The sequence below is a fragment of the Rhinolophus sinicus genome, linkage group LG13 (genome assembly GCF_036562045.2).
Source record: "Rhinolophus sinicus isolate RSC01 linkage group LG13, ASM3656204v1, whole genome shotgun sequence".
NCBI lineage: Eukaryota > Metazoa > Chordata > Mammalia > Chiroptera > Rhinolophidae > Rhinolophus > Rhinolophus sinicus.
The window spans coordinates 37,065,684-37,087,885 of record NC_133762.1 but is presented as its reverse complement, the minus strand read 5'-3'; the positions used below and the strand labels follow the sequence as shown (position 1 = coordinate 37,087,885).

General features: G+C 41.8%; 1 long non-coding RNA gene across 1 annotated transcript in view; it reads left to right on the top strand.

Moving 5' to 3' along the window:
• Positions 1-10,614, top strand: part of LOC141568307 (uncharacterized) — a 35,181-nt gene extending 24,567 nt beyond the window's left edge. Inside the window, exons 4-7 of the long non-coding RNA XR_012491431.1 lie at positions 1,087-1,271; positions 1,950-2,023; positions 5,046-5,238; positions 9,425-10,614. This is a non-coding gene — a long non-coding RNA (uncharacterized LOC141568307). The remainder of the gene's footprint in view (positions 1-1,086; positions 1,272-1,949; positions 2,024-5,045; positions 5,239-9,424) is intronic.
• Positions 10,615-22,202: the final 11,588 nt, after the last annotated feature.

The following is a 22,202-nucleotide window of genomic DNA, read 5'->3' as shown; positions in this document are numbered from 1 at the left end:
TCTTTTATAAACATGCCCAGTCATATTGCTTTGACAGTATCTGACACATCAGATAAAGTGTCTGACCCAACTAATCACTGGAATGAGATGCACAGGATCTCAAGTATGAATACCTTCAGGAAAGGGGGACCTGTGGGTACCTGACTGGCTGTCCTCCTTTAAGACAATATTTACTGTGACATAGTAGCTGCCTGGGTTCAAAGCCCACCTCTAATACTTCCCATATTTCTGACCTCAGATAAGTTACTTTACCACTTGTGGTAACTAGCCTCCAAGATGGCCCTCGATGATTCTCACCTCCTGGTATTCATACCCTTGTGTAGCCAGTCCCCTCCCGTAATGATTAAGGCTGACCTGTGTAACCAGTAGAATATCGCAGAAATGCCAATATGACCTCTGAGGCCAGGTCAGAAAAGACATTTCAGCTTCCTGTTTGCTATCTTGGATCACTTGCTCAGAGGGAAGTCAGCTGCCACGTTGTAAGGACACTCAAGCAGCCCAATGGAGAAATCCATATGGCAAGTAACTGAGACCTTGCCAACTGCTAACTCATCGGCCAGCCATGTGCATGGGCCACTTTGGAATTAGATCCTGCAGCCCTAGTCAAGCTTAAAGACGACTATAGCCCTGGTTGACATCTTGGCTGGAACCTCATGAGATGCCCCAGGTCAGAATCACCCAGTTAATCTGCTCTTAAATTCCTGACTCATAGAAAATATAAGAGATAATAAATGTTATTGTGATTGTAAGCTCCATAATTTGTTACACAGCAAGAGATAATGAATACAGTCACTCTTTGCCTCCCTTTCTTCATCTTTGGAATGGAGATGATGATAGTATCTGCTTTATAGAATCATAGTGAGCATTCAATGGAATGATACCTGGAAAGGGTCTGTCTCATAGCAGACACTTGTTGATGGGAGCCAATGTTGCTTTATTATTTTACAATCTTCATAAATTGAGAGCAGAGGTTAAGTACTGTGTGAGGAAGGGCCGGGAGGGAGGATGAAGCAACAACACCCAGTTATCTTCTTCATTTTCCCGGCAATTCAGTTCTGACTGTACACTTGCATTCTTCTTCCCAAGGCAGCAGTCTGTGGAGGAGAGACTCTTCTATGACTTGACCACTGCCAGACCCTCGAGCTAGATCTGGGCTAGAACAGAAATTGTTTCCAATAGATCCACTCAGAGACTGTCTGATCCACCCCTCCCCTATGCCCCATGGTGTGCTGGTTCTTGGAATACGCTGTTGCCCCACCCTGGGCAAGCAGGTAAGGGATTTTTTTCCCCCTTGTCTGGAGGGGGTCACGCACCAGTACCCCTATCCATTCTTCCATGTGCTATGTAATTCTTTAGTGCCTGCCACGTGGTAGTAGAGAAGATATCCGTGTCATCTTGCTGCTGCCCAAGACACACCTCCTATGTAAGTTATTGATGTAGGATATTTTCTCTGTGCCAGGATCGTGTCTTGTTAAACCAAAGAATAGAAGCATGGACCAAGGAGAGGCAAGGAGTTGTAAAAGAGGATAGTTTATGAAAAGTGAAGAGTAAAGAGTCGCAGCTCTCGGAACGAGAGGGGGTTCCATCAGTGTTGCCCAACGTGGGGCAAAGGCTCTGTTATTTATACCTTCCCTTGCCTGCTTGGAGAAGGGGGCTGGCACCTTCTGATGGAATTCGTATATCAGGTCTGTCCTGTTTGCCCATCCTAAAGGGATTAATGAACCATTCCTATCTATCAGATTTGCTCCTTTGTTGGGCCAAAAGGGATTTATGAGATAATTTATTAACCTCCAGGCACATTCTCATATGTTTGTCCTGGAGTGAAGGAGACATTCCAGAACCTGGAATTTCAGGATATGGCTGCCTTTTGTTTATTTCACCGGGGACCTTCCTGTCTACCTAACAACATGGTAACTAACTTGTCTCATTATTTCTTGCTCATCTGCCAGGAGGCCCTATCAACGGAATTCACTTCATCTCAGCACTTTCCAGGGATGTCTCCTTACCCCTGGCAGCTACCCAGGTAAGGATTGCTTTGCTATCTATCTCTGAGAACTAAGTATAATTTTAACTCTGCTACTGATTCATCCTTTGTCAACTCACTCAACCTTTTGAGCACCACTTCCTCATCTACCTAACAGCATGGTGTATTTTGCCTCAGGGTTGTTGGAGGAAGAAAATGAAGCAAGACAGTATGAATGTTTTGTTAAATGGCAATAATAAACTACAGTTGACCTTTGAACAACACAAGTTTGAACTGTGCAGGTCTGTTTACACTTGGATTTTTTTCAATATACAATTGACCCTTCTAATCCTGGGGTTTTGCATCTGTGGATTCAACCAACAGCAACTGGAAACAGTGTTTTCAGTCCACAGTTGGAATCCACAATTGCGGAGGAGGGCTGACTGTATGCATTGTTCTATGCTATTTTATATAAGGGACTTGAGCATCCACAGATTTTGGTATCCACAGGGGTCCTGGAACCAATACCCCTTGGATACCGGAAAACTGTAGTTAAGTTTTTGAGAGTCAAAAGTTATACGTGGATTTTTGACTGCGTGGCGATGGAAGCCCCTAACACACCCTCTCACCAGTCCGTCCGTGTCCCCCCCCCCCCCCCCGGTTGTTCAAAAGTCAACTGTGTAAATGCTACCAGTCTGTCAGGTGCTGCCCAGCTCCCTGCGCTGCCCCATTCTCCCCATAGGGGGCGCCACTTAACTCTCACATGCAGGCTCTGCCCTGCTCTGGGCTTGAGACCAACTTTGTTTTTTTAATCAGGGGACCTTAAAAGAGATTTGATCTCTTTCATCAGGGGCTCAGCTGTAAATTGAAAATATGCCATAGTACCTTCTTTCTATGTCCAAGCCCAGTTTAAAATAAATTATTTTTAAATCACCAAAGTAAAAGAATCACAGTACAGAAGAATCCCTAAATTTGGATGTGCATTAGAATCAGCCTGAGGAGTTAATGTTGATGCCTGGACCCCACCTCCAGAGATTTGGATTTGATTATCCAGGGTGTGGCTTGGACATTGGGAGTTTTAAAAGCTCCTCTGCCTTACACCCTGAATGAAACAACTGTTTTCAAGACACTGGACATCAGGTAGTGAAAGACAGTAATCATTGAGAAAGTGGAAACAAATTAGGTGAGACCTATGATTTCCCAAAATTACTGTCTTGAGAGTTTTCAGGCTATGGTACAAGGAGGGGGACTCCAGATGGAGCCCAGCAGACTCTCTGAGTTGGAGGGACAGAGCTGAGAGTCTGGGAAGACCAAAGAGGCTAGAGGTGGCAGAATACCAGAGAGGAGAGAGAGTTGCATATAGAGAGAACTCTGGAGATCTACTCAAGTATTCAGCTGAGTACTCACTAGCACATGCAGGTGGAGAATTACCTGTGGCCGGGAAAGAACCACCCAAAAGGATGAGTGGCAATAGTGTTCCTGCTCAAGTAGGGCTGGGAGTAGTGCCTGTTCCCACTAGGCAGACTGAAACGGCTTGTGATTCATAGGGCATTCGGCAGAGTACACAGTACTCAGTAGTGGAGAAAAATTAGCCCTAGTCTAAGTAAGCACTGCTTCGTTGCCACCTAATCATAAAATCAAGACCCAAAAAGATCACACTGTTTCCAAATAACTGCATTCCAGAACAAAGGTCAAGAATACTTATAGAGTTACAAAAATACCCAGCAGCCAACAAGCAACATTCCCAATCTCTGGCACCCAGTGAAAAAATTTACCAGTCATGCAAAGCAGGAAACAATGAGGAGAAAAATGATTGCAACTGACCCATAATTGACATAGATGTTAGCATTAGCAGACACGGATATTAAAACAATCATCATAACTATATAATAAGCAGAGACATGAAAGATATAAAAAAGAAGTCAAATTTTTAGAGATGAGTGAAATTTAAAAATATGCTTGATGGGATTAACAGCATATTAGACATTACAGAAGAAAAGATTAGTAAACTTGAAGATATAGCAATAGAAAATATCCAAAATGAAACAGAGAAAAGAGAATTTTAAAATAATGAACAGAGAGCTGTGAGCTGTGAACAGTGAGCTGTAAGATGGCTTCAAGTAGTCTAATACATGTGTAATTAGAATCTTTGAAAGAGAGGAGGGTGGGACAGAAAAATTATTTGAAACAATAATGGCTGAAAATTTTCCAAATATGAGTACTTAATGGTCTGTGTAGAAAGCTGAATGGAATCTTTTTTTTTTAAACCTACTAGAACTAATAAAAAGATCAATATACAAAAATAAATTGTATTTCTATATACTAGCAATGAATAATTGGAAATTGTACTAAAAATATTTATAATAGGATGTAAAACTGTGACATATTTAGGAGTAAATATGATAAAGGATATGAAATATCTCTGTAGGCTGAAACTATAGAACATTGCTGAAAGACTAACGAAGACCTAAATAAATAAATATACTGTGTTATGAGTCGGAAGACTTAATAGTGTTAATATGTCAATTCTCTCAAAGTTAACATAAATTTCAACGCAATCCGAATAAAAAAAAACTCATCTAGCTTTTTGTAGAAATTGACAAGCTGGTTCTAATATTCGTATGGAAATGCAAGAGCCCACAGTGGGTAAAGCCTAATTTCAAGACAATATAAAGCTGTAGTAGTCGTGACAATATGGTCTTGGCATAAAGGTTGAGAATAGATTAGTGAAACAGAATAGAGAATTCAGAAAAGCAGATTTACACGTACGAGGTTGGACAATTAAGGTCGTGAACTTTATGCAACAACGTTGCTAACCTTTTTTGATCTCAGAGGAATTATTCATTATGCATTTGTACCAAATTAACCAAGTTTACTATTTGGAAGTGCTGAAAAGGCTGTGTGAAAAAGTTAGACGACTTGAAGTTTTCACCAACAATTCATGGCTCTTGCATCATGACCGTGCACCAGCTCTCACAGCACTGCCTGTGAGGGAGTTTTTAGCCAGTAATCAAATAACTGTATTGGAACACCCTCCCTACTCACCTGATCTGGCCCCCAATGACTTCTTTCTTTACCTAAGGTAAAGGAATTATTGAAAGGAAGACAATTTGATGACATTCAGGACATCAAGGGTAATACGACGACAGCTTTGATGGCCATTCCAGAAAAAGAGTTCCAAAATTGCTTTGAAGGATGGAGTAGGTGCTGGTATCAGTGCATAACTTCCCAAAGGGAGTACTTCGAAGGTGACCATAGTGATATTCAACAAAGAGGTGTGTAGCACTTTTTCTAGACCTCATATATGGACAACTGATTTTCTACAAAGATTCTAAGGCAATTGAGTGGGGAAAGGATTGTCTTCTTTTTCTTTTTTTTTTTTTTAAAGATTTTATTTGGGAAGGGTAACAGGACTTTATTAGGGAACAGTGTGTACTTCCAGGCCTTTTTTCCAAGTCAAGTTGTTCTTTCAATCTTAGTTGTGGAGGGTGCTGTTCAGCTTCAAGTTGTTGTCCTTTCAGTCTTAGTTGTGGAGGGCGCAGCTCAGCTCCAGGTCCAGTTGCCGTTTTCTAGTTGCAGGGGCACAGCCCACCATCCATTGCTGGAGTCGAACCGGCAACCTAATGGTTGAGAGGACGCATTCCAACCAACTGAGCCATCTGGGAGCTCAGCGGCAGCTCAGCTCAAGGTGCCATGTTTAATCTTAGTTGCAGGGGGCGGAGCCCACCATCCCTTGCGGGACTTGAGGAGTTGAACTGGCAACCTTGTGGTTGAGAGCCCACTGGCCCATGTGGGAATCAAACCGGCAGCCTTTGGAGTTAGGAGCATGGAGCTCTAACCACCTGAGCCACCAGGCCAGCCCAGGATTGTCTTTTCTATACTGGTCTTGAGACAACTGGTTATCCTTATACAAAAGAAAAAATGATAAAATTATAAAAAAAAGACAACTTTGATCCATATCTTGTACCATATACAAAGATTAACTCCAATTGAATTATAGGCCTAAACATAAAACCTAAAACTATAAGACTTCTCAAAAATAAAAAAATTGTGACATTGAATTAAAGTTTTCGTAAATACCATACCAAAAGCACAATCCATAAAAGAACAAATTGAGAAATTGGATTTTATCAAAATTAAAAACTTAGGCTTGGGGCCGACCTGGTGGCTCAAGTGGTTGGAGCGCCAGGCTCGTGCTCCGAACGCCAAGGTCGCTGGTTGGATTCCCACATGGGCCAGTGAGCTGCATGCTCTACAGATAAGATTGTGAACAACAGCTTTCCTTGGAGCTGGGCTGCGGTGAGCAGCCAGGAGGTTGGCATGAGCTGACATGGGCTACTATGTTCCGGCGTGATGGCCGACAGCCATCGTGAGCAGCCGGCAGCCAGCGAGAGCTGCTGTGAGCTGCTGTGAGTGGCCGACCAACTGCCTCAGCTGGGGGAGCACAAGGCTCACAATACCAGCGTGGGCCAGGGAGCTGTGTCCTACACAACAAGACTGAGAAACAATGGCTTGAACTAGAGTGGGGCGGGGGGGTGGGGGGAGGTGGAAGAAGGGGAAAAAAACAAAAACAAAAACTTAGGCTTTTTAAAAGATGCTATTAGAAGAATGAAAAGACAAATCACAAACTGGGAGAAAATATAAAGTACCAGATTATATAAATAACACTTAAAATTTATTAAAGGAACAAACAACCCAATAATGAGCAAACAATTTGAATAGATAGTTCACCAAAGGAGATATGCGGACAGTAAATAAGCACATGACTGTATTGACGGTTGATGAGAGCTCAAACATGATACGGACAGATATTACTACTAATATCAGAAAACAGACTTATTGGGTACTTTTCTATATGCCCTATATACCCATGTGAAATAATAGAAAAAAAATAAATATTGGTCTCTGGTTTCAGTTCCTGCAGAGCTCCTAAAACTCTTGTAATTTCCTAAGTGATAAGAGCAGCATCTTTTGTTCTAACATTTGGTCTTTGACTCTGGTTCCTGACACATAGCTCCTTAAATCCCTTAGAATTTCCTGTGTGATAGAAGCATCTTTTATTCTAATGAGTTGACTCTTGGTGGGCTCCTAGATAGCTTCCAGATCAGGGCTGGTCACCAGAAAGACCAACCCATGATTAGAGGCTTGGAACTTTCAGCCCCACCCTCCATCCACGGAGGAGGAGTTGGGCCGGAGATTGAGTTAATGATTGATTATCATTAACTACTTGATGAAACCTCCATAAAAATCCCAAAAGTGTGGGGTTTGAGGAGCTTCCGAGTTGGTGAACACATCCGCGTGCCAGGCCAGTAGTGTTCCAAGTCCATGGGGCAGACAGTGCTCCTGTGCTCAGGACCTTTCCAGACCTCACCCTATGTATATCTTCATCTGGCTTTTCCTTTGTGCCCTTTAAAATATGCTTTGTAATAAATTAGCAGTAGTAAGTAAATTACTTTCCTGGGTTCTGTGAGCAGCTCTAGCAAATTATCAAACCAAAGGAGAGGGGGTCACAGGAACCTCCAATTTGTAGCCAAGTCCAACAGAAGTTGTGGTAACCTGGGGATCCACTACTGTGATTGGCGTCTGAAGTGGGGGGCAGTCTTATAGGACTGAACCTTTAACCTATGGGATCTGTGCTAACTCCAGGCTGTTAGTGTCAGAATTGCTTGGTATGGAAAACCCACCTATGAGAAGTGTTGTGAGTGTGGTATAGTGTGAGAGTAAAGGAAAACTGAGTTTTTCTACACAGCCAGACAGTGTGCTTAGTGTTTTACACACAGTACCCATTTAATCTTTGTAGTAAGCCTATGGGGTTGACACCACTGTCCATGCTCCACATAAGGAATTGGGTTACAGATTGATTAAGCAACTTACCCAGGGCCTCGCACCAAGCAAGTGAGGGAACTCTGGTTTCTCATCCAGGCAGTTTGTCTCAAGAGCAAGCTCTTAACTACAAACGCCCGTTGGATTTGGAAACATGGCAGTTGTTGATGGCCTTGATAAGAGCAGTTTCAGTGGAAAGTAGGGGACAGAAGCTAGATTGGAGTATGATAAAGAGTGGATTTGGGGTAAGAAAATGGAGACACTGACTTGAATCAGTTCCTTGAAGAAGTTTGGCTGTGAAAGGAAATAGAGGATCGAAACACAGATAGAGGGGGATATAGAGTCAAAGGACAGTTATTTACTCGTTTTAATGTGGTAGGTTCCAAAACCTGTTTGTTTGCTGATAGAAAAAAACAATAGACAGGGAGAAACTTGTGATGTAGGAGCGAGGAGAGAATTGAGAAGGTGGAAGGGTGGGATCCTGAGACCCAGGGCATCAATGGAGGGGATGGGTTTAGACAGGACAAGAGATTTCTTCAGTACAGATGGGAAAGTAAGGGAGTCCTCTTGACTTCCATTTCCTCAATGAGACATTACCAGCTGAAAGTGGGGAGAGGTCTTTGAGCGAGGTTTGGAGAGGAGAATGTATGAAACAGTTGTTTGATAGAATGAGCCAAAGGCGGTATCCCAGTAAAGTTATCCCACTGGGGTTTATGAACTGAAATCTAAAGTAAAACAAAACTAAGATGTATGGTTTTCACCAGCTGTGTTCAACCTGGTTGCCAGAGAAGGCAGACAGGTGATGGGGCTAATTCTGAGTTGGGAATTATCCAGGAGAGGGTGGAGCAAGGAGTTGATCACAGTGAAGGAATAGGGAATCCAGGGGTACATGGAAGTGGAGGAGATGGGTGGTAGTGTGTCAGGGCCAGTGGATTTATGGTCTCAGTGAGGTCAAAGTGGAAAAGGAAGAAATGGTAAAGGGAAATTGAGGGTTCAGACTTGGTGTTCAGGTATGACTCTGGGAGACCAATGTCATTGGAGGTGAGGAACCAATCATCCTAGAAGGATGTGACAGGAGTAGAAGTGAGAAGTGAAACAATCAGTCTTTATACAGAGGAGGAAATGGAGGTCACACAGTGATCTTGGCGGTGGGATTTGAAGCTAGCTCTGTCTAACCAGAGCCTGGGTGAAACCCCTGTTCTACTGTTGAATCATTGAGTTCAGCCTCTGGGACTGGGGCCCTGAGTACTTTTGTCTCCTCTCCTACAGGACTGGCCTCTGTCAGGCCACCTCATTCCCACAGCCAACATGGGTTACCCCATCCACCTGCCCCTATCATCTCTGAATCCTGCATTCTGCTCACTATAATGGACTTCTCACTTTCAAATAGTTCTGTCTCCAGGATCTGTTCTATCTTGGTGGCTGAGTCTATAGCTCCAGATCCTGCTGTTCATAATATAGCCTGTCCCATGTCTAGGCCTTTTTCTAACATGGACTGTAAGATAAATGACAGTTATAATGAGAATAACAACCCCTGCCTCTGTTATCTGTATCAAGCTCCTACTCTATGCCAAGCTTGGCATTCTATCCTCTTTTATTTGATCCTCATGACATCTCATTATTGTTCCCATTTTACAGATAAGCACACAAAGGCTCAGAGAGATTAAGTCACTTGCTGGAGACCACACAGCCAGGAAGTTGCAGAGCTGAAGTCAATCCTGAATATTTCTGTCTCTCACAGTCCTTGCCCTTTGCGATATATGAAAATTAAATAAGATAATGGACATGACAGCATTTGTATCAACACAGCACATTCTTATTAAAATAACTTAAAAGAATCCCATGTTTCCTGGACCACATGTGCCAAAGCAGTCTTGCATTCCCTGTCAAGTCTCCTCCAAGAATTCCTTGGAATTTCCAGGAGGTCTTAACTTGTGTCTCTGTCAGCTGCCACATGACCTTACCATTGCTAACCCTAATTGAGTAGATACTTATGGTGTGCATGGCATTTGGCCTAGTGCTTTATGTACATGATTTCATATAGGAGTCTGCACACCCCTAAAATATATAACATTGTTTCTATTTTACAAATGAGGCAAGGAGAAGTGAGGTTCGTAGCTATTGGTGCATCCAGAGCTCAGGGTTGGCAAATCAAGCTGTAGTATCTGTGCCCTGTAATAGTGACCTGGCATCTCTCCTGGCCTGAATCCTTGGGGTGGTTTGGGGTGTTGTTTCTAATTGTACACAACCCCCCAGCCGGGTGCTCTGGCTCTCATGGAAATTCTCTGAGCCACTTAACATCCTTTCATTAATTTCTTTCCTACTCAAACTAAGAGAATTGGTTTCTCTTATTTGCAACGAAGAATCCTGATTGATACCTCGCATTACAACTCTATCAGGTATGTGTATCCCTTTTATTATTTTAAAATTAGTTTTGAGTTATTTAATTAGTTTTTCAAAGTAATGATACAGGCACTTGTGAATCCCCCATCTCAAATGAAAATGCAAAACCTCACAATAACCTGCATTTAACCATATGCCCTCCTCTCCAGCCAGCCCTTTCCCTGACCAAGGTAACCGTTCTCCTGAATCCTGTGTTCGTCATCCCTCTCTTTTTAATTGTTAAAAATTTCCATTGAATTATAACGTACATACAGTAAACTATACAAATATTAAGTGTACAGTTCACATTTATGTGTGTGTGTGTGTAAATAGACTTTTGTGTAACCAGATCAACATATGGAACATTTCCCATGCCCTAGAAGGCTCCCTCATGACCCCTCCCAGCTAATTCCTGTTGCTCCAGAGTAACCAGTATTTTTACCTCTATCACCTTGTTTGTTTTGCCTGTTCATAAACATTAAAAAATAGTATACTTTTTATGGTGTATGTTCTTTTTCGTTTGGCTTCTTTCACTCATCATTATGTGTGTGCAATTCATCTATGTTTTTGTGTGTAGTGGTTGACCTTTTTTATTGCTATATTTATTCTGTTGTATGAATATACTGTATTTTATTCATTCTCCCATTGATAACACTTGGGTTGTTCCCTTACTTTCCTTTGTGTATTGCTTTATTGCATCTATGTGTATTTCTAAAAGTATCATTTCCATGTTTACAACTGAGGAAACTGAGGCTCAGAGAAGTTAGGTGACTTGCCTGAGGTCACGCAACAAATGTGTAGCAGAACCAGGATTGACTCCACATCCTGAGCTCTGCATCTCAGCTACAGAGGAGTGGGAGAAAGACCCTTCTCTTTCCACTCTCTGGGACGTAGGGATTCCTGTGGGTGTCCAAAAGACTCTGGTGGCCTGACCATTCCTGGTGGTAGCAGGATTGTAATGTAGCCTGGTGGCTGGGAGCTCTGTGTTTGTGACATGAGCCTATTCTTACCTAACTCTCAGGCAGCAGTCAGAAGTACCTGACTGCTCCTTCTATATCCATTGTGCTGGGCAATGTCTGGAAGGCTCAGGGTTCCGGGGCCTAGCCAGCGTCTGTCTCTCTCCAACCCCAGGCCAGGCAGAACAGGGTGTGGAGCCACCAGGTAGGCAGACACAGGCTGGCCTCGCTGATGGATGGCCTTCAGTGGACTCCCAGCCACACTTGTCCACATCCTACCTTAGTGGTTTGTCTTTCTCTGCATACACTCTGTGATGTGACCTATGCACATTTTCCTTTAAATCAATCACTTTTTTTTAACTTAACAATTTTCATTATTTTTTAAAAGTCTGTTTTTCAAATAGCTAGTGTAAGCATGTAATACATTATTCAAAAGTATGAAAAAGTATAGAATGAAAATGCTGTTCTCCTACCCTTGTCCCCCAGCCATCCAATTCCTTTAAGAGACATCCAATCTTATTCATTTGCTTTGCCTCTCAGAGATGTTCTATGCAAATACAAGCAAATGGATACATAGTCTAGTTATTTTTATTTTTTTTACCTAATGTTTAGACTTTATTTTCTAAATAAAATAAATTGGAAACTGTTTTGTACCAGTACATGTACTAGATCTGCCTTGCTCTTTTTTTAAGTTTTCCAGTACCATAACTTACCTATATTATCCTCTCCTGCTGGACATTGACCTTATTTCCATCTTTTCCTATTACAAACAATGTTGGGATAAATATCCAGGTTCATCTGCTCTTTTGCTCATTGAATATTTATCTAGAGAGTAAATTCTTAGAGATGATATTGCTGGAACAACTGGCATATGTGTTTTTTCAAACAACTTTGTAGAGGTCTGATTGACCTACCGTAAAATTCACCCATTTTAAAGTTCATTTCAATGGTTTGTGGTGAGTTTATTGAGTTGTGCAATCATCGTCACAATCTACTTTTAGAACATTTTCATCATGCCAATAAGATCCCTTATAGTTTGTTGTTTACAGTTAATTTCGCTTCCCACCCCTAGTCCTAGGCAACCACTTATCTATTTTCTGTCTCTATAGATTTACCTTTTCTGGACATTTCATATACATGGAATTACACAATATGTGATCTTTTGTTTGGCTTCTTTTACTTAGCTTAATGTTTTTAAGGATCCTCCATGACATAGCATGTATCAATAGTTGTTCCTTTTTATTACTGAACAGTATTCCATTGTATGGTTATAGCACATTTTTTGTCCATTCACCAGTTGATGGACTTTTGAGTTGTGTTTTTTTTTCCACTTTTCGACTATTATGACTAATGCTGCTGTGAACATTCATATGCAAGTCTTTGGCAGAAATAGTTTTAAAATTTTTTCTTGGGTAGATACGTAGAAGTGGACTTGTTGGGTCTTTTGGTAAATTTATGTTTAATTTGTAAGAAACCAACAAACTATTTTCCAAAGTGGCTATATATACCATTTCAGATTTCTACCAGCAATGTATGAGACTTCCTGCTTTTCCACATTCTTGCCAACCCTATTTTTTTTTTTAAATAACCATTCTAGTGGGCGTAAAATGGCATCTCATTGTGGGTAAATTTGCATTTCACTAATGACTAATGATGTTGAGCATCTTTTCATGTGCTTATTAGCCATTCTGGTATCTCCTTTGATGAAATTTTTATTCAAATCTTTCTTTTTTTTTTTTTAAGTGTGTTTTTCCAGGACCCATCAGCTCCAAGTCAAGTAGTTGTTTCAATCTAGTTGTGGAGGGCGCAGCTCACAGTGGCCCATGTGGGGATCAAACCAGCAACCTTGTTGTTAAGAGCACCGCGGTCTAACCCGCTGAGCCAACCAGCTGCCCCTTACTCAAATCTTTTGACCATTTTCTAAAATGGGGTTGTTTGTCTTCTTATTATTGAGTTTTAAGAGTTCTTTGTATATTTTGGATACAAATTTTTCATCATATATGTGTTTTGCAAATATTTTCTCCCAGCCTGTGGCTTGTGTTTCATTTTCTTAATGGTGTCTTTAAAATAATTTATTAAAATGAAATTCACACAACATAAAATTAACCATTTAAAATAGAACAATTCATTAATGGCATTTTTTGAAGTACAAACATTTTGAATTTTGATGGTCTAATTTATCAATTTTTTTTCTTGGATATCAATTTATGGGTAATGCTTTTGCTGTCATATCTAAGAAATCTTTGCCTAACTCAAGGTCTTGAAGATTTTTCTCCAGTGTCTTCTTCTAAAAGTCTTATACTTTGACTCACCTCTTTAGGTTTCTGATCCATTTTAATTTATTTTTTGTGTATGGTGTGAAATAGGGGTTTAAGCTCATGCTTTGACATGTGGATTTTTAAAAATTTAATTAAATTTATTGGGTGACAATGGTTAGTAAAATCACATAGGTTTCATGCTTGTGGATATTTTGACATATGTATTTTTAATTCTAATAGATACGGCTAAATGTCTTTCTATCACACAACTGACATCACAGCAATCAGCAGTGAGCCTGGCTGTTTTCTCACATCCTTGCTGACACAACTGAGATATCAAATGTTTTGTTCTTTGCCAATCTAATAGTGAAAACATAGCATCTCAATAGTTTTAATTTGCTAACTTTCTACTCTAGCCATATCCTAAGCATTATCTGTGAAATGACCAGCTGAATGTATTAGCTCCCTACTGTTTCAGTAACATTAGTAAGAAACACCACTACTAAGGCAAAAAAATCATCACACAGTCTACCAAAATATTTACAGATAAAATGATATGCTGTCTGGAATTTGCTTCCAAATAAGCTTTCAGCAGAGGTAATAGATAAAAGCGATTGTTAATGGGTTGATACTTGAAGCTGGGTGAAACTGGAAATTCATTATACTATTTTCTCTTCTTGTATATATCTTTGAAATTTTTCATAATGAAAAGTTGTTGTTTTTTTAAATGGCCTTTATGGCACCACCTAAAATCATCTTGTGTACATCCATTAATGCACAACCCCTTAGAAGATACTGTCTTAAAGGTTAAGAAGGAGGGTTCTAGATTCAGGCTGACCGAATTTGAATCCTGCTTCCTCCAGTTACTGTCTGATCTCAGGCAAGTTGTCAAACTTCTCTGGGACACAGTTGCCTAATCTGAAAAATGCAGCACCAACTTTAATTGAACATTTACTATGGTCCTGTACTGTGTTAATGCTTTCTCATTGTATCCTTCTTACAACTCTAATAGGGAAAGTACTACTACTGTATTAGTCCTGTTTCACAGATGAGGAACCAGCCTGAATGCAGGTGACTGGACCATTTGACCTTGAGGGACGTGCCCCTCCTCCCGCCAAGTTTAGAAGGTCCTCAAGGACTGGAAACAAAGTCATCCACCTGTTTATATTTATGATTGCATCCTTTGTCACATCAGGAGAAGTTTACATGTATCAAAGCGGAGTTCTAAGATTCCCAGGAGTGTTTCTGGTCTGACACACCTTCCCAGCTTGCATCAAGTGACCTGGATGTTTGTTACTTGATTCCATCTTTGCCTGAGGAATTTACAGGCATGACTTTAATTTTTTTAAGAGATGTAGATCCTGGTTTAGGACAGACATTTCCAGTGAGAATTGTAGGCAAGAAATGATTCTGATCTGCAGTCTATAGAGATTGGCCCATGGGGATTTCCTAGTGGAAAGCCAAGTTTAGGTTTGAGAGCAAGAAAAGAAAGAACTGAGGATAATGAGCAAGACCAGAAGAAGCTCTCATATGCTGTTTATTTTCTAAGGGAGTTCTTCAGTCCTACAGTTGCTCATCTGAATCTCATTTCTCCCAAAAACTGCAGGAGGAGGTGCTGAGAGCATTTTATGGCTATTTATTTTTATAACTTTTTAAAATACTCCTATATTCAATATAGAAAATCTGAAGGATAGAGAGAAGCACAATTCTCTTCTGTACATTGATTCAAGAAGAGGCCATTGTGAAGTAGTTGAAAGAGACAATTCTGGGTTTGAATCCCAACTCTGTTTCTGGCATTACCTGTGCATTTTGTCTAGTCGCCTAACCCTTCTGAAACTCTGGTTCCACTTGTAGAAAAGCGGTAATCACAATATATCCTACCTCTCTGGGGATAAATATAGGGGCATCTAGTTCAGGGCATACAGTGGGAACTCAATAAATGTGTCTCTGTCTTTTACAGTTTCCGAAGTGGTTTTCATTCAAGTATTTTCTGAGCACCCTGTAAGATGTTACTATATGCCAGAGGAAATACAGGGATGGATAAGACGGGTTCTTTGCCCTTGAAGGGTTTATGGTTTCAGGAAGGAGGAAAACTTACAAGATTAAATGGTCCAGTCTGCTGCTTTTAGACAAAAAAAAAGACATGTGATCCCAATTTCCAGATGTCAGCAGAGGCCCAGAGAGGCCAAGTCATGCAGCAAATAAATAGTAGGGAGGTCCCAATTAGGAGGAACACTGGGACAGAGGCAATGAGAGATTTTGGAAATAAAATCATGCCGGTTTTTAGCTCAAAAGAGGGACAGGTGGGAGATGGAGAGGCTTGTGAATGGATCAGGGGTTACAAATCCAGCCCTGAAATTGGGCTGCCTTTTGCCTGTGCAGGATTTCTCCCTCCTCACCCAACATTTTATTAGGAGAAATTTCAAACATATAGAACAGTTGAAAGAATTGTACAGTGAACATCCATTTCCCACCACCTAGATTCTACTTTAGCAGTTTGCTACACTTATTTTGTCACATATTTATTCATTCATCCCTCCAACCCTCCATCTGTCTAACTTTTTTTGATGCATTTCAAGGAGATTGCAGAGTTCATTCTCCCTCTAAACACTTCAGCATGCCTATCATTAACTAGAGTTCAAACTGTATTTTTTTAAGGTTAAATTTACATACAACGATATGCATAGATCTCAATTATACCATTTGCTGAGTTTTGACAAATACAACTGTGTGATCCACACCCCTAACAAAATACTGAAAGAACTTTTTCAACACCCCAGAATATTCTTTCCCTCCAAAGGCAACCATTATTGTGATTCCTCCCCCCATTGATTAGGTTTTCCCTGTTCTAGAACATCATATATATACCATGTCTCCCCAAAAATAAGATGTAACTGGAAAATAAGCCCTAGCATGATTTTTCAGGATGATATCCCCTGAACATAAGCCCTAATGCGTCTTTTGGAGCAAAAATTAATATGAGACCCGGTCTTATTTTCGGGGAAACACGGTAGAATCATCAAGTGTGTACTCTTTTGTATAAGGCTACTTTCTTTTAGCACAATGTCTGAGTTGTCTATTTTATTTTATTTTACTAATTTGTTCTTTTTTATTGCTTAGTGGTAGTCTACCGTGTGAACCCATTTTCCTGTTTTAAACACTTTGAATTGATTGCCAATGTTTTAGACCTGAGTTCAAATCCTGGCTCTGCCACTTGCTAGTTATGTGACCATGGGCTGGTTACTTTGCTTCTTTGGGACTCAGTTTCCCCATCTACATAATGGGAAAGATTATAGCTATTGTTTATTGAGTGCTTGCTGTGTGCTGGCCTGGCACTCTTACAAGTGTTTTACATGCTCATTTAATTAATCCTCTCAGTGACCCATGAGATAGAGTGTATTACTGTTCCTGTTTCGTGGATGAAGAAACTGAGCAGTCCACTTAGGTTTCTGGGAGTGTTCGATGATATAGTGTATGTAAAACACTTAGGACTCTATTTCGTAATTACAGTGTAGAAAGTAAACATCAGCTGTTATTTTTTATTTTACCTTACTGGCCCTTGGAGGAATTTAAGTTTACTACCCTGATGGAGAAAATGTGTAGTGCACTGGGAGTAGGATAGCCAAATAAAATGCTGGATGCCCAGTTATATTTGAATTTTAGATAAACAATGACAATTTTTGTATAAGTATGTCACATCAATATTTGTCTCATATTTATTCCAAAATTATTCATTGCTTATCTGAAATTCAAATTTAACTGAGCATCCTATATTTTTATTTTCTAAATTTGGCAATCCTACCTGGGAGGGACTGAGTGAGGTGATGAGGGATAGAACTTGTGTACCTCATTTTGCAAATGAGGAAACGGTCTTAAAGAGGGAAAATGATAGAGCCATGACCTCAGGTCTTAAGTGGTCTCTTTGGATCCAGATTTCAGGTTTGTAGAGTCCCAAACAGTGTCTTCTCTCCATCAACGCACAGCTCTGCCTCTTTTCAAGTTTTCCCCTGCATCTGGCAGTTGAATGCAGAGTGGGTCCAGGGAAGAGGGGAACACCAGTGTGACTAAGTGTTCTGCAGAAAGCCAGTAAATGGGCCGCTGGGGTTTCTTCTCCCACTCATTCCAGCTCTGCATCCCTGCTTCCTTCCCTCTTCTCCCCTGGAGGCCTGGGAAGCTCCTTCCCTTGCTGGTGGGGACCTCCCCCAGGCTACCTGCCCCTTCTGTTACAGGGCTGGGTCCTGTCCTAGGCTGACCTGGGTGTTGAAGGCAGAAGGAGGGTGTAGGTGGCTCTAGGCTTTATTAGCCACTGCTTCTGCATTCTGACCGGGAAAAGAATAGACTCACTTCTGGATTGGGAACCTGGGAGCCAGAGCCACAGTCTGAGAGAAGAAAACATGGCCAGCCTGGGATTCTCTGCCCTAACCAGCTCAGCTTCTTTTTGGAGAACCACCAACTACCTACCCTGGATTTCCTAAAGTCTTCACAACATTGTAGGAGGTAGGATGCATTATTACCGTTTAGAGATTTGGACACTGAGATTCAGGGGACTTGGCCCCTGAAGCCAGTTGTTGATGGGACTAGATCCTTCATCCATATGCTTCTGAAGAAGCCTAAATTATTAACTCTGCTAGGTACTGCCTCTCAGGTCGGAGCTAATCCGCCCCGTTGGTTTTACCGTGTTTCCCCGAAAATAAGACCGGGTCTTATATTAATTTTTGCTCCAAAAATTAATGATGACATCCCCTGAACGCATTAGGGCTTATGTTCAGGGGATGTCATCCTGAAAAATCATGCTAGAGCTTATTTTCTGGTTAGATCTTATTTTTGGAGAAACAGGGTAGCAAGGTTAGTATAGCACAGCCCAGTGGTTCTCAAAATGTTATTTCTGAATATCATCATCACCTGGGAACTTGTTAGAAATGCAAATTCTTGGGTCTGATTCCAGAACTTTCTGACTCAGAAATTCTGAGAGTGATACCTGGTAATCTGAGTTTTAATAAGCCCTCCATGTGATTCTGATGCACTCCAAAGTTTGAGACTCCGATGCATCGTACAAAGAGATGCATTTTCAGACCAAAATGAGTATATGTTTAAAACATATATTTTTAAGTTAACTTTTATTGACATATAAATACAGAAAAATACGCAAATATACAATACACAAAAATATACAACTTGATGAATTTTCACAAAGTGAACAACACGCCTGTGTACCAGCACCCAAATCAAGACACAGAACATTATTACTAGCCCAGAGAAGCCCCTTTGTGTTTCCGTCCTACCTCCCTTCAAAGGGTAATCACTATCCTGACTTCAAACACCATTGATTAGTTTTTCCTAACATTATATAGTTTTAAAAATTGTAGATGAAGACAGAATCTGGAGCCAGAGGATCTTGGTTGGATCCCTACTTCCTGGCTGAGTGATCTTGAACCCGTCATCTAATTTCCTTGAGACTCAATTCCTTCTCTGTATAATAGTCAAAAAACATTTCAAACCTTAAAGGGACACTATATTTCCCAAACTTGCCTGGTGATGAGAATCATCTGAGGGCACTAATTTAAAAACCCACGTTGCACAGAGCATATGTTCGTTTTGTTTTTTTTTGAGGGCGCAGCTCACATTGGCCCATGTGGGGATTGAACTGGCAACCTTGGTGTTAGCAGCACTATGCTCTAACCAACTGAGCTAACCAGTCACCCCCAGAGCATACATTCTTAACAGGACAAAAAAAATGATTGGAGGTGAGGAAGAAAAAAACAATTTCTTATTTTTTATGTAAAAGGACAGCTATACATATGGTAAATAAATAGGTACACAGTATATTTGTGACATTAAAATTTCATGGGGGGAATGATTAGGGAAAAATATCTAAAAAATGTTCTTCAGAGAAATGATTAAGAAAAACAAAAAGGTTAAGAAACAGTGCCTTACAGCAGTGATTCTCCAAGTGTGATCCTTGATTAAAACTGCAAATTTTGAGACTCCACCCCAGAATCGGAAATTCTGGAGATGGAGCCCAGCAATCTGTGATTTAACACATCCTCCAGGTGATTCTAAAATTTGAGAACCACTACCCTAGAGAATCTGAGTGGGGTAGAGATCTAGGAATATGTATCTTTAACAAGCTCTCCTAAGGCATATTTCAAGAAACATTGACATGGAAGATTTAAAAGTATTTTGAAAAGTGTGACTTTCCAGATGTTAAAATATTATTTTAATTAGGAGGAAACAGGCTAAACAATAATAGCAAAGGTCTAATTATTAAGCACTTAGTTGTGCCCCTGCGTCTACTTGCGCAGCCTATTCATTCTCACAAACAATGGAACATTAAGAAGATGGACTTTGAAGCTAGACTGCCCTGAGTTCTTATCCAGCTTGTGACTTGTTCTATGAATCTGTAACGTAAGGATAATGAAGGTACTTCCCTCATAGATTTGCGGTGAGAATTGAAGAAGCTTATATTGATCATGTCTTGGGACACCTGCCACGTTGGTATCACTTACGTGTGAGCTACTTTCATCATCCCTAGGTGCATCACCCCTGTTAAAAGGTGGATTTGAACCCAATATATGTTAATTTACGAGTGTACTTTCTTAAGGACTAAGCGGTGATTCAGCGGTTTTCAATGTTTGACCCCCATCAGTAGCAAGCCAGAGAGCTTTTTAGAAATGTAAATTATTAGATCCCATCCCAGATCTAATAAATTAGAAACTCTGGGTGTGGGGCCCAGCGGTCTAATATTTAACAAGCCCTTTTGGTGATTCTGATGCACACTAGAGTTTGGGAACCACAGCTACAGTCTTTAGAGGTTCTGGGTATGTGTGTATTGAAGTGGGGGTGGTGGTTAAAAAAATGTCTAGAGGTGTGGAGAATCCCTCCCACCTGGGGGCAAGCAAACCGATTTAGCAGCGCTCACCAGTCCCTGCCAGTTCAGACAGGCGGTTGGCTATTGCGCAGGGCCTTCTGGGGATTGTAGTCAGGATCGTTCCCGAGCCGGAGGCGCCTGCGCGTTAGTCGCCAACTCGCTCTAGCCGCTGTGGTCGGGGCTCGGGACCGGCTGCCATCTTAGTCGAGGGACTGAGGAGTCGCCGCCGCCCCGAGTCCCGGTAAACATCCGCAGGCGGACTAGGGGCAGTTCTGGGGAGAGGGGGAAGCCCGGATAAGAGTGTCCTAGGAGAACAAGGGGTGGAGGAGTGCGGCGCGCGAGCCGGGATCCCAGAGCCACGGCTGCTCCCTGTTTCCTCAGGGCCGGTGCCGGTGGGGGCGCGGGGAGCTCGGGTTTGTGGCCCGGGCCGGGTGGGTAGCCCGGACGAACCGAACGTCCACTGTTGGTCTGAGACATTCGGAGCCCCTTGCATTGCGGGCACCAAGTTGTGAGAGGGCTGGGCCGAGGCGAGCACGGGTAGGGTCCGGCCCCGCGCCCCTTAGCGCCGCCGGGGGCCACCCTCTCGCGGCCCGGCCTACGCGCGGGGCCCGGAGGCAGTGGCCGGCGCAGCCGACGTGGCCCTGTAAGGGGCGGCGACCGGGCCCACCTGCCACCCAGCTGGCCTTCCCTGGACTTTATGGAAGTCCCCAGTCGCGAGGGGCCCAGCACAGCGGCTGCTTCCCCTTCGCTGTTCCACTCTTCTTCTCCCTCCATTGTCGTCCCCCAGCGTGGTGGTCCCGGCCGGGACGCCCGCCTTGGTGCCCACCGCTGCCGCGGCCCCACCGGCGCCTCCCGGCGCCGAGTTTTGCAGACGTGTAGCTGTCACTGTCCTTCCTCTTGATAGTGCCCTTTTCTTTAGTAGAGAAAAGAAAAAAGTAGCCGTAAATGTATTCTGAGGGTCTAAACACGAGGAGGACATGACTTAGGAACTCAAGTTTTCAGACTTAGTCCGAGCCGCAACTTAAAGAGAAATAAACGCAGGGTCTGTGCGTGCGAGGCAGACGTTGGGCCTAAAGTTAGTCAGAGATTTCACCCGGTGAACTTGCAAACTACCCGAAATTCGCGGTTCCCCAATAACAACTCAACTTGTTTTCTTGGTTGTAGTCAATCTTGTTACATTTTCTGCCATTATTTTACAGCACCCGTTTACTTTTGGGGGAAGTCGGGTTGGGAAGGAAGAGAGGGATTTTTCTTTTGAAAATTAATGAGGCAATGGAGCCAGCCACCTATCATTGCACTTAGTTGGGGTCTCACGCATCTATTCCTAGTACAGTTCTACCTTAAGGAAGTTCTTAAAGGCAGTATAATTTCCACCTTCAAAATCGGCTAAGGGTCAGTCACTCAGCTGAAATAAAGTTTTCATGGCAGATCTGGTGAGAGCCTTCACTGGGTATTCATAGGTTTACTCAAGGTACACTTAATTTTTAAGATTTAGAAATGAAGGTGGGAATTCACCTGCTTTTTTTGAACAATGAATGTAAGTTTTTGGATTGTGAGTCCAAAAGGAATTCCTTCATCTTCAGCATATGAGTCAAGTCAATAAGAATGTGATATGAAATATAAAACAAGTGCAGAATAATTTCTTCACTATAAGTCACTTCTACATTCTTAAAAAAAAATTATCTTTGCACCTATTGGAAGAGGCAGACAAACCCCCAAATTTGACCATTAACATAATTAGGGGAGCTTTTTAAAAGTAGAAATTCCTGGTTCTTTCCTGAAATTAATTTAGTACTTCCGGATTGCCCTGGAAGAATTTATCTTTAAAACATGCCTCAGGTATTTCTGGGAACCATTGAAGCAAACAGTACTGTGTACATACCAAGGACAGGTCAAAAAACTTTGAGACTCAAGAGGAAGTGACTCGTTCTGTCTAGGGTTGGCCAGAGAAG